This window comes from Elephantulus edwardii, unplaced genomic scaffold, assembly GCF_000299155.1.
Source record: "Elephantulus edwardii isolate Elephantulus edwardi_28Jun2011 unplaced genomic scaffold, EleEdw1.0 scaffold00062, whole genome shotgun sequence".
Taxonomy (NCBI): domain Eukaryota; kingdom Metazoa; phylum Chordata; class Mammalia; order Macroscelidea; family Macroscelididae; genus Elephantulus; species Elephantulus edwardii.
Window position 1 is genome coordinate 10584366 of NW_006399812.1, and position 12173 is coordinate 10596538.

The following is a 12173-nucleotide window of genomic DNA, read 5'->3' on the forward strand; positions in this document are numbered from 1 at the left end:
GTCTTCAGGGGCAGTTAATCGCACAAAAGGAGATTGCCCATCTTTCTCCCGAGGAGCAGCTAGTGGATTCGTACCACGTGCCTTCAGGTTGACAGCATAGCTCCTTACCACTAGGCCACCAGAGCTCCCTTGTTGAGTGGTAACCGAAAGAAACTAAGACATTTTTAAAAGGCTAGTAGCTTTTCTGATCTAACTTAGTAGCCCGAATCGTCCTATTTAGTTTCTATTTAAACTTCTTCAGTTTCAAAATTTAGAAAAAATGAAAGTAAAAAGTGGTTTCCATACTTGGAACTGGGGACAATAGTCACAACCATCGCTGACTGAGTTTGCTCGTTGTCAGCTCTGCACCTCGTAGCTGCTTATCTGCCACCACTTCTCTGTGGAGTCTCAGCTGTTGCTTTAAACAGTAAAATGATGTCATCATCCCAAGTACTGCCTGTGTTGAACTTCCCCTTCCCTATTTCTTGAGGTGGTCTCTATGTAGAAGACAGTATGTCAACATCATAGTGGTAGAAAAGAAAAAAAAAAAGAAAGAAAAAAAAACATCATAGTGGTCTCTCCTGTGTCTGAAGATCTCCTCTGAGGGGAATCTGACTTCTGGTCTCTGTCAAGGCCTCTGTCAATTCTGATTGGGACACCCCACCCTGTGTCTGAGTGGCCACAAGGGGAGCTGCAAAACTCCTCTCTCCCCATCCTCCATGACTCCTCACTGGGAGCTTCTCCAATCTCTGGGAGCTTCAGGCGACCAAGATAGGCACGTGCCCTAATATTTTTATCCCGGACTTGCTCTACCTGGTAGGGAGCTCTGGTGACCTAGTGGTAAGAACCTGCGCTGTAATCTCAAAAGCACGTGGTTCTAATTCACCAGTTGCTCTGCAGGAAAAGGATAGGCAATCTCCTCCGATGTGATTTACTGCCTCTGAAAACTGGCTATGGTTCTGACTCAATTGTTGTGTGCAACAATAACAACTCCAGCTGAGAGGCCCTTAAATCTTCCTGCATAGGACACTCTGGTGTCCGTCGTCTTTGTCATTATTGTTGTTTTTAAGTACCATCAAGCTGGCTACAAGTCATAGCATCCCTGTGACAACAGATTTAACCCTTGCCCCACCCTGCACCATATTCACAAGCTCCACCACGTCCAAGTCCACTGTTGCAGTCACTGCATCAATCCACCTCATTGTAGGTCCACCTCTCTTTCACAGACCCTTTGCTTTTTCAGACATGATGTCTTTCCCCAAGTACTAGCAATTCCTGACAAGATCAATGATTTGCTACTGTCTCTGTGTCTACATAAGCTCATACCCCTCAAGGACGTGTGCCTTGTGGGCCTTGGGAGTGGCTGTCATAGACCTTCCACCAGACTGGTGACCCCAAGAATCTCTGTCAAGTTTTCTTTTTAAGTCACCTGGAAGAGTGAGGGCAAGGGAAGGCTGGTGGGAGCAGGACCAGGTCACCGACTCTTGGTACATCCCTGGGAGAAGCAGGACCAGGTCACCGACTCTTGGTATGTCCCTGGGAGAAGCCCTCAGTCCTGCTTGTGGATCAGTTATGTGATGGTCCATCAGGTATTAAACCCGAGAGGGAGTGAGTTTGAAGGAGACAAATACCAAGAAGGATGAAATGGGATGATTTGAGAAGGGATGATATGAGATGTGAAGAGGAGGGATGAGATAAGATGTAATGGGAAGGGATGGAAAGGGGTGAGATAGAAGAGGAGGAGGGTCCTGGTACACATTCATGAATATTTTATTATTTTTATAGTTGTATGATTAGCTCAACTATATACCCTATATACTCAAGGTTCAACAATTGTAAGAAGGCAGAGATGTGATGGCTGGCCTTACGAGTGGGCACTGTGAACTGCCTCAGGCAGGCTGGGGTATTGGATCAGGGTGTTCCATGGCAGAGACCTTTGGACTTGTTCCCAGGGTTTCTTATGGGGACACTACTTGCACTTAGGCCTGATGGTGCTTTCTTCTTCAGGACTCTTCCAGGCATGGCAAATGTTTACCATGTTCCATTCCTATGGCACTCAATGTCTGTTGCAGCCCTGGTCATTGTAAACCCCCCCCCAAATCCTACCCCTCCCACTTCTTTTACAAACACCCTTTGAAGGATTTAGGCCTTCTCTGTGCTGTCAAAACAGGAGAGGGCTAAGTCAGAAGACCCCCCGCTGCCCTGTGGACTTAAATGAGAAGCGTTTCTTTCTAGGTATTTGGTTTGTGGCATTCTGGTGGGTTTGGATAGGCAGAGTGTCTCCCACCAGGCATAGGAGAGAGCTGCTGATCACATCTGCCAATCACGGGACAGGACAGCTCGGCCACTCACTGGTCCTAAGGCCTGACTCCCACTCTCAGACTCAGCAAGCTCCCCAGGCTCCCTCTTCTGTTTTGAACAAGAGCTGAACAGTGTCTTTTCTGTTTCCCTAAAAGATGAGTTCCTTATGAACAAAGATCACTGATTTCTCTGAATCCTTGGCTCTGAGTAATGTGCCTGGCTCCTGGAAGACCAGGTAGGAAATTTGCTGAATCACTAAACTAATATATGCTGTCAACTTGCTTTAAAGTCAGCACATTAAAATTTACAGGCTGAGTTAAACACCTAAGGATACCCTGTACAGTCAGAACCACCCAGCAGTGGGAAGCATAGTGCCTTGAAAGGTAGAGAGCTGCCCATCCTTAAGGGCATACAAGAGAAGGATCCATGCACATTGTTCACAGGTGGGAGAAGGGAAGGAGAACCCTGCACTGAGTAGAAGGGAGACTTCAGAGCCCCTAAGACAATGTCTGCTCTGGGACCTAAAAGCACAAGAACAAGGCTCAGGCGATGATGAGTGAAAGCTGGGGGAATCATAGTCATAATTCTGGGTTTGGTACTTAGTTTAATCTGAAAATATTTGCCAACCTATTATGAATAACAATATTTACAGCTTAAAATACTTACCCTTCACAACTCTGGAGTGTGAAGATATGCTTCTACCCAGAAAAATCTGTGCTTACTGCTATTAGAGTCAATTGACAAAGGGAGTTTAAAAGCTTAATTGTTGGAAGCGCAGTAACATGTTCCTCCCTGGAGACCCCTTGGCTCGCTGTGATGACCAAATCCTGGTGCAGGTCAGGCAGGGGCCTCACCTCAGGGTCAAAGAGCACATCAGTGGACCTGAGGGTGGAGAAGATTTCCAGGCTACCAGGCCCCACCTCGTCCCATTCCCCACACCCCACCTCACTGTCACTGGGTCCCTGGACTGTTTTCTTAGGTATAGACCTAAGAACACCTTCATATCCAGGTACTGGGTCAGCTAAACCCTGAATATGTGACCAAACATGTCAGAAATGAATGTCCTGGCTGCTGGAGTAACCAGGCGCTGGAAGGTATCATACATCTATGGAGAGGGGACCTCTCACCTCTGGACACCAAGAGCTCTCTATGAAGTGAAGATGACTTTATGAATCTTGGGCAGAAGGTGGCACATATCTGTCAAGCACCTCACAGTAACGTGCGTCAGAATGTGTGTACAAACCAAACGTGAGAAGAAATGCATTGTGAATCTTATAGAAAAAAATGCCATGGCTGAATCAAGTCAGGACCGGCTTGATCAGGCGTTGCTTCTTCTGAGTTGGTACCATTCTCAGCCCTCCTCAGTCTCTGACTCAGTCCACCAACAGTCTAGGCAGGTGAACACATGCGGTCACTGTGAGTCAGAAGGGACTTGACAGCAACTGGATTTTTAGTGAGAGACAAGAAGAGTAGGTGAAGGAAGGTAACCTCAAGGAGGAGATGCTTGTATCCAGCGCTGAACCACAGAAAGGAGCTGACACGCAAAGACCTGGGAGAAAAGGGAACAGCCTGAGCAAAGGCAAGGGAGGGGAGGGAGAGGGTGGCAGCGCTTGGCCACAGCCTCCTGAGCCTCTCTTGGCCAACTCTCTGAGCACTGCACTGACTGTCCCAGCCCTGCCACCAGACAAAAATCCTGGAGCAGGGGCCGCCCAGACACAACACACACAAAAAAAACCCATAAGTGTGAAGCAAATGCTACTGAAAACACAACGATCCTAACAACAAACTCGGGCTCATTTTCCTCTTCATTCTTCAAACAAGAAGGTACATTTTAAAACAAACAAACAATTAACCAGCGTAGAATCATCAAGTTGGCCAAGTTTTTGCTTCTTACAGAGAGCATACCTTTCACACTGTCAGCAGAATCAGGCAAGGCCTGAGAAGTTTGGTCAGTTGTCATGTGGGGAAGGGAGCTGACCAGGCCAGTGTGCAGCACTAGCTCTGCCAAGGTCAGGCGTGGCATTTCTTTTCTTGCAATGAATGTTGTCTGGTATCCTGTGCAGTCACTCAGGACAGACACTGCTTCAGAGCCCAGAGCCAGCTCACAACGACCTCTGAGACAGCCGCCTTGAGAGCCATTCCATTCGCTCCACAGGGGTGTCAACAGTTCTGGAACTCATTCTTGTTGTTGGCTGGCGTCAAGTCTTCTCTGACTCGTAACAACCTTATTTATGTCCTGTTCCTACTTCATGATGGCTGGAATGTTCTAGTCCATTGTTGAGGAGGCCGTGTTACGTCATCTCACTGAGGGTCTCCCTCATTTTCACTGACTCTATACCCAACATGGTATCTTTTTCTAATAAATGGTCATTTCTGTATTCTGCTGACATGACCAAAGTGAGCAGAAGTGTTGTTATGCTCCCGTCTCAGGGACATTCTGGTGGTATTTCTTTAAAACTGACGACAGTCCACAGTATCTTGAACATTCTTTGCTGATATCACAGTGTGAACACATGTGAACACATCAGTTCTTCTTTAGTATTTCTATATCCACCACCTGCTCTGAGGAGAAGGATGGACAGTCTCCTCTCACGTGATTTACAGCCTCTGAAAACTCACTAGGAGGGTCAGCTGTGAGTCAGTTCCAAACCAGAAGCACACAACAGCAACACACACGTGTATATTATCCCGTGGAGCAGCTGGTGGATTTTAACTACCTGCCTTTGAGTTAGCAGTGTAACTCCTTATCCATTAGGCCAGAAGACAGACAGACAGATTGATTGATCAATTGATCGATATATAGATATTGGTGTTTTTATATAAATGTGCTATTTTATATACAAGTATATATTTGTATATATGAATATATGCATATATACAGAGAGAGAGAGTGCGCGTGATAAAGAGAAAGCGTCAAAGGAGCAGTGATAACATGAGGAAGGCCCCAAGGAGGACTTCTACCTGCTTCATGAAAGCAAACTGTTTCCATCAATAACACCCATAGTACTAAACAAATAGCTACATAGTCAGACACGCCACCCCACGAGCCCCTGCACCTATTTCTATGAATCATTGGATCTAATGTTTATTGCAACTGATTGTGAGCATCTCTTCATGTTTGGCCATTTGGATATCTTCTTCTCTGAAAAGTCTTTCCATGTCTTTTGCCCATTTTGTAATTGAATTATCAGTCTTTTTCTTGTGGAGGCCCTGTAAGGAAAAATACTGCATAAGACCATTATTGTAAAAATAGAAGGATTGCTAGTTAGAGATAGACAAAAGTCCAAAGGTTGAGGGGAGGGAGAAGTTCTGAGAGGAGAGGGGGTGGGGAGGACTCTTGAGGTTACAGAGTTACATGGGCAAAGTGAGAGGTTAAAGGACTAGTGGGGACCTGTAAAGGTAGGGTAATGGTGGGCATGGATCAATACTGAAAAATTTTGTAAAGCACAATGTATGGGAATGACACTATGAAATATGATGTAAATAAAGGAATGCATACACCACAATATATAGAAACTAAATTCAATGTATATTACTTTTGTATACAAACCAATATAAAATAATGATAATAACAAAGAAAAGCCAATTTTAAAGGGTTCTGACTACACACACACACACACACAAAAAAAAAAAAACAAAACCAACAACAAACAAACAAACATGTTGTATATAAAAGATGATGAAGATAGCACATATCAGGGCAGGATTAAAATTCATTGTTCACTATGAGTTATAGTCAACCCGATGGCACCTAACAACAACATAACAACATATATGTATGTATGTATGTGTGTGTTTGTGTGTGTGTTTGTGTGTGTGTGTGTGTAAATTTTTTTTCTGTCCTTGACGGCCTAGTGGGTAAGGAGTTACACTGCCAACCCATAGGCAGCCAGTTCAAATCCACCAGCTGCTCTCTGTGACAGGATGATGGCCAGTACCCTCCCATGTAATTTACAGGGTCTGGAAACCCACGAGAGGGTTGGCTATGAGATGGTTCCAACTCAACGGCACATAACAACCACTGTATATCTATCTATCTATCTATCTATCTATCTATCTATCTATCTATCATCTATCTATCATCTATCTATCTCTATATCTATCTCTATATCTATCTATTTTTACAAATTGGATGCTATCTTCTAAATTAAGGCTCCCCACCCTGCCTCAGTAAGGATGGTGGTGCAGCCGTGGAGGATCCAAGACACCAGAAGGCTAGGGAGTATCTGGGGCCCCATGTCCATCCTCTACATTGAAGGTCTCATCCTCTAAAGCCTAGAGTTTCCTTCGCCAGAGAAGCTTGAGCTATGCTTCCAGGGTCTCTCAGTGGGCAGGAAGCAAACAAACCCTTAGCTAAGGAGCCACCAGGCTGAAGACCTCAAGCCCTGGACACTGTGCACCAATGGCCGCCATGAAGTAGACACTCAGAGATGACCACCACAGACCACCAAGCCTTGGTTTCACGCTACCTAAAGGGCATGTGTGACTTTACCAGGTCCTTGACCTTGGCCAGCTGCACCTGTTTTGCATGGCAGGGTGTGGGGTGGGTGGCCTGGCGTGGGCCACTGTGCAGGTGAAATGAGGATGCAACATTCTACCCTTCTAACTGGGTGCATTCGTCATTCAACATTCAGCAACGATGTCTGGAGCACAAGTTCTCCAGGGTGAAGAGTAGGCTGATGCTTCCAAATGCCTTTGGCCTCCTGGTCACTTGACTGCTCCTGCTGGTGACTAAGGAGCTCTGGCCATGTGGTCTGTAAGGAACTGAGCTGTTAACTCAAAGGTGGTGGTCTTGAATCTATGTCTCTACTAGCAGCTCTGAGGGAGAGAGATGAGCAATCTCCTCCTGCATGATTTAGAGCCTCCAAAAACCCAGTGAAGGAACAGCTATGAGTCAGTCCCAGTTTGACAGCAGTGAGTTGAGAGTGAGCTGGTGACTCCATCACATCATTTTATCTCCCCAGGGACGCAGGGTCTAGTTTGAAGACAGGGATGGAGCCCTTAAAACCCACCCAGGGCCTAGCAAAACCCACATGCCCTAAGTTGATGTCTTTTGAGGAATTTTTCCAATTTTAAATTACTAAGAAGGTGTAAGAATACACTCTGTGCTCTTTTTCCATGGAGCCTTTGGAGGTAAGAATGATGAGGCTTTGCCTCACATACTTTGGGTATGTTGCTCAGAGGTGCTATTCCTTGGAGGACATGATGCTGGGAATGGTGGAGGGTCAGCTAAGGAGAGGAAGACCCTCAATCAGGTGGATTGACATGGTGACTGCTGCAATGGGCTCTTGTGTGTCAGGAAGTGTGAGGATGGTGCAGGAGGGAACAGGGTTCAGATCTTTTGTTCACAGTTACTATGAGTTGTACTTGACGGCACCTAACAACAACAACAAGTGCAGTGCTATACACTCAGCGGAGACCTGCTTTGGGAGATGCTAGAATAAATGGACTTGCACCTTCACGCTGAGTGATCGATCAAAGAGATCTCTCCAACATCAGGACCTCAGATAGGTCACATCCAGTCCACCAGCATCTCAGAGGTGGAGTTTTTTGGAGGGAACTTTCTTGGTTTTATTTTGCTTTTGGAGTGAAAGATCTCTGTGACATGTTGACTTGGTAAAATGTTAGTCTCTGGGTGGTATAAGTGATGAATGCTCTCAGCTACAAACTGCAAGAGTAGTGTCCGTGGCCTTCCAGAGGTGCCTCAGAAGAAAGGTCTGGAGACCTGCTGAAAAAAAAAATATCAACTCATCACTGATGATTCAGAACCAACTCATAGCTGGCCCTCCAGAGGGTCGTCAGAGACTGTAAACCACACTAGAGGAGACTGTCCACCTTTCTCCCTCATGGCAGCTGACGGGATGAAACCACATGCCTTTGGGATGGCAGCACAAAACTGAGATGTCAAACAACCATGCGGAGCACATTTCTACTCGGATATACATGGGGTTGCCATGAGATTGAGTCAACTTGATGGCAATTAGTTTCTGATTCGAGTTGCTGTTGTTGTTAGGTGCCATTGAGTCGAGTATGACCCATAGTGACCCTATGACAACAGATCTGAACCCTGTCCTAGGCTGTGCCATCCTCGCACTTCCTGACACACTAGAGCCCGTTGCGGCAGTCACTGTGTCAATCCACCTGGCTGACAGTCTTCCTCTCCTTCGTCGACCTTCTGCCTTCCCAAGAATGATGTTCCTCTCTAAGAAATAGCCTCTTCTACCAACATGAAGTATGAGATGAAGCTTTATCATCTTTGCCTTCAAGGAGCACTCTTGATTTGGGTCACATAGATTTAACACGATCTTAAAAATTTCTTTAAAACATACTGCTTCTTCCCTGTCTAAAAAGACTGGCTCTGAAGCTCACAGTTAACTACACTGTCTACAGGCCTTCCCAGCCAAGCTCCTATATCCTTGAAGGTCACTGTCAGGATCACTGTCCCACAAGGTGTGCCTGGCCCAGTGAGCAGCTCAAGCAGAAGCCCAGGAAGGGCGACACAGCAGTCCAGGAGGGCCATCTGCTGTGCCCTAATATTCAGGTGGCTCTTGGGGTAGTGACCAGCCTGGTCAGCCTGCGCCCAGGGTCTTGGGTTGCACAGTTTGACTGTGGGGGCTTTCAGGTTTCTGTTCTGTATTTCTACATTCTGATTGTTTCATCTACGGCCTCTGATGGACTCATTTGCTGGGAAGCTAAAGATACCCTTCAGTGCCTAAAAATAAACCTGAACTGCTAAAAATTCAGCATTTCTCTCCCTCGCTTCCACCAGCTGGGCCTGTCTGCTTTCACTCCAACACCATCAGGAGCTACAAACAAGATTTATAAAAACGAACAAGTTTACATGGGCCTGATTAGCAGATTCTCTTTTATCTTCAATTTGCCAAAACATTTTGGGGCTGTTATTACATACTTTCTGTCTTCTCTCTCTCTGCACACCACCCTCCCCACCTTCTTTTTATTTCTTCTCCCCCCACCCCTTACTGCTTTAATTCCCTTACTTGCTTGTGCTCTTTATTCCAATATCTTGGTAAAGTTTTCTCCACACACAGTCTTTCAAAATCACCTCCGTGTGGCCCGCCGCGCCTCCCTTCCCGAGTTCAGTTATTTTGAGACTGCTCTGATTTCTGTGACTACCAGGAGGATCGCCTGAAGGCCAGTTAAGGATAAACCTGCTAAGCCAATAAATTTCATTCACCCTTATTTCCAGAGGAACCCTTTTATATAAATATCTGCCACCGAAATAAATCAGATAAATTAATAAGAACTTTCTCTTCCACCGCCCAGATCAAACAGTGAGCAGTAATGGTTATCAGACCAGTTAAAAGAATAAACCTATTAAATAAATAAATTTGCTCTACACCAATTTATGTCACCAATGTACTTAAGGGGAAACCTTTTAAAGTAGATTTACAGTGCACACACACTCACACACACACGGATCTCCACTGGGTATGTGTAATTATGCATAAGAAAGGCATTACTTTTAAAGTGGATGAATGGGTGATACTTTTTTGATTTACTGGCAGAAACAGAAAAATGGTAATGGCCTGAAATAAGCATTTGCAAACCCATTTTGGAAGTCAGGAAACGCTTGATTTACCTAGGGTACCCTCATGTTCCGTATCTCAGATCGAAGCAGATAAATGGCAAGGCAAATGGATATTCGGGGGAAATCTATAGCTTTTTTGTCAACTCTACAAGTGAAATGTTTGGAATAAAATTGTAGCAAGTGTCTGTGGGTGAGAAAAAAAGCCATGATTTATCAGAAATCTGGCAAATGGCAGTGGGCAGGTGCTTACCTGTGAAGGTGAGAGTTTCACAGGTAGGAGGGGCCTAGGCCCTTCCCATGATTCCTGAGGTCTTTAGCAACCAACACTGTCATTCTCTAGCCTCTCTCTCTCTCCCCAGGCCCTCTAAACACCACTCCAATACTGTTCTGATTTTCTTTCTTGCATATAAAATCCTTACCCATATCACTATTCTACCAGAAGAGTCTGATATTAAACATTTTTTCAAAGGCCATGTGGGCTATGGGTGTCGGTGTCCTTATCAATAGATAAGCAGATAGAGATATCATACGGACAGAACCACCTCATAACTTGTGATGGGCAGATAAAATCATGCATTAAAGGAATTTACCATATTGGGGTTATTATTGTACATGGTGGTTATTACTGTTTTGTTTGTTCTCTTCATCCGGAAAACAAAGAAAGTGTGTAGACCAGGTGAGGGGTAGTACACCAGCCTTGTGCTGTGGGAGAAGCTGGTGGATTCCATCCGCATGCCTTCAGGATCATAGGACGGTGTCTTTCCACTAGGCCACCAGAGCTGCCCAGCCTTGTCCTAGTGCGCGGTGAAGACTCATCAGCAGTGGAGTTGGCCGCAGACTTGTGAAGACTCCATGCCCAATGGAATTAGACTGTTAAGATCCTCATTTATTGATTTTCAGAAGGAACTCTCCAGGCCATTCTTTCTAGTCTTAATGTAGAAACTTCACTAAAACCTGTTAGGCCTCACAGCAACATGAAAATCTCAACTGATGGCACTTGAGACGCACTGGCAGGGAACCGAACCCAAATCTCCCACATGGAAGGCAAGAATTCTATGAAATCCCACCTGGACTCCGAGGACTAGGACACCAAAATCAAAAGCTCTTTTTCTCTTTCCCTCAAGAGAAAACATTAAGTGGCGACCATTAAGTGGTGCAGGGGGTCAGAGAGGAAAGGTTTCAGTTGAGCCTTGACCTGGAAGAAGCATCAGGACGGGCAGAGAGGGAGGGCATTGCAGACACAATTGCACAGTGCACCACACAGGCAAAGGTCTTGATGCAGGAGTGCAGGGGCTGCGCAGGGGGAGCACATCGAGGGGGTGAAAGCGCTTGGTGGGGATCCGGCGTCCTACGGCGCATGCGCAGAGGGGAACGAGTGTCAAGCGCGGGCACAGGACCTCAAGTTGGCAGATTTACACAGTCAGCACGCTAATATCGTTTGACCAGTGTAAGAATAAATATGGCCCAACAAATTGTCGTTTTTATGAGTATTTACAACCGAGGCACTTTGTAAACCTAAGAACTAATATTTCCCAAAGGAAATCTGGCTCTCGATTCTAGATAAATGATTGGAAATTTAAACCGGACCAACCAAACGGGTTTTCTCTGTTTTGGGTTTCAGAGGCCGAGTCCAAACAAGATAAACTGAGGTCTGTGGAAATTTGAAGTCATAGCAGAAGATGAGAGCTCTCAGGGCATTGAAATAAAGCTAATAATAATAATTTTATAAATGTTGATAGTTTGTAGAGGGGCCTTTTGTTCATATAGTGTCACTATGAGTCGTGCTCGACTTGAAGGCAATCATCAACAACAACAATAATAATAAAGGGATCTTTCATAGCCTACTGGTAAGAAGCTGCTCTGCAAAATCACAGAGATAGGTGGTTCGAATACCCCAGCTGCTCTGTGGGAACTGGATGGGCAGTCTTCTTCCGTGCAAATAATTGCCTCTGAAGACCCGCTTGGAGGGTCAGCTATGTGTTAGTTCCAACTCGATGGTAAACAACAACAGTAATAATAACAAAAACCATCCCTAACCCCAAAATCATTGCTGCCAAGGCAGAATCGACTTTGGGTTTTCTTTTTTTTTTCTCCAGACAAGTGTAAAGTTTATTAACATCTTAAAAAAGGACCAACCAGAAAACCGCTGAGTATATTTCCTTATTTACGCATTCTATTGGGAGAGGTATAATTTTAATCATTTCCAATAATCACAGGAGTTTACTTTCCCCCTAGAAATACCAGTCTTTCACTCTCCATGTAAAAGATTATTGAAAACATTATGTAACTGCACCATTTAGAAGTAAATACCTTAAAAATATTTCTTAAAAGGGTAATTACTACA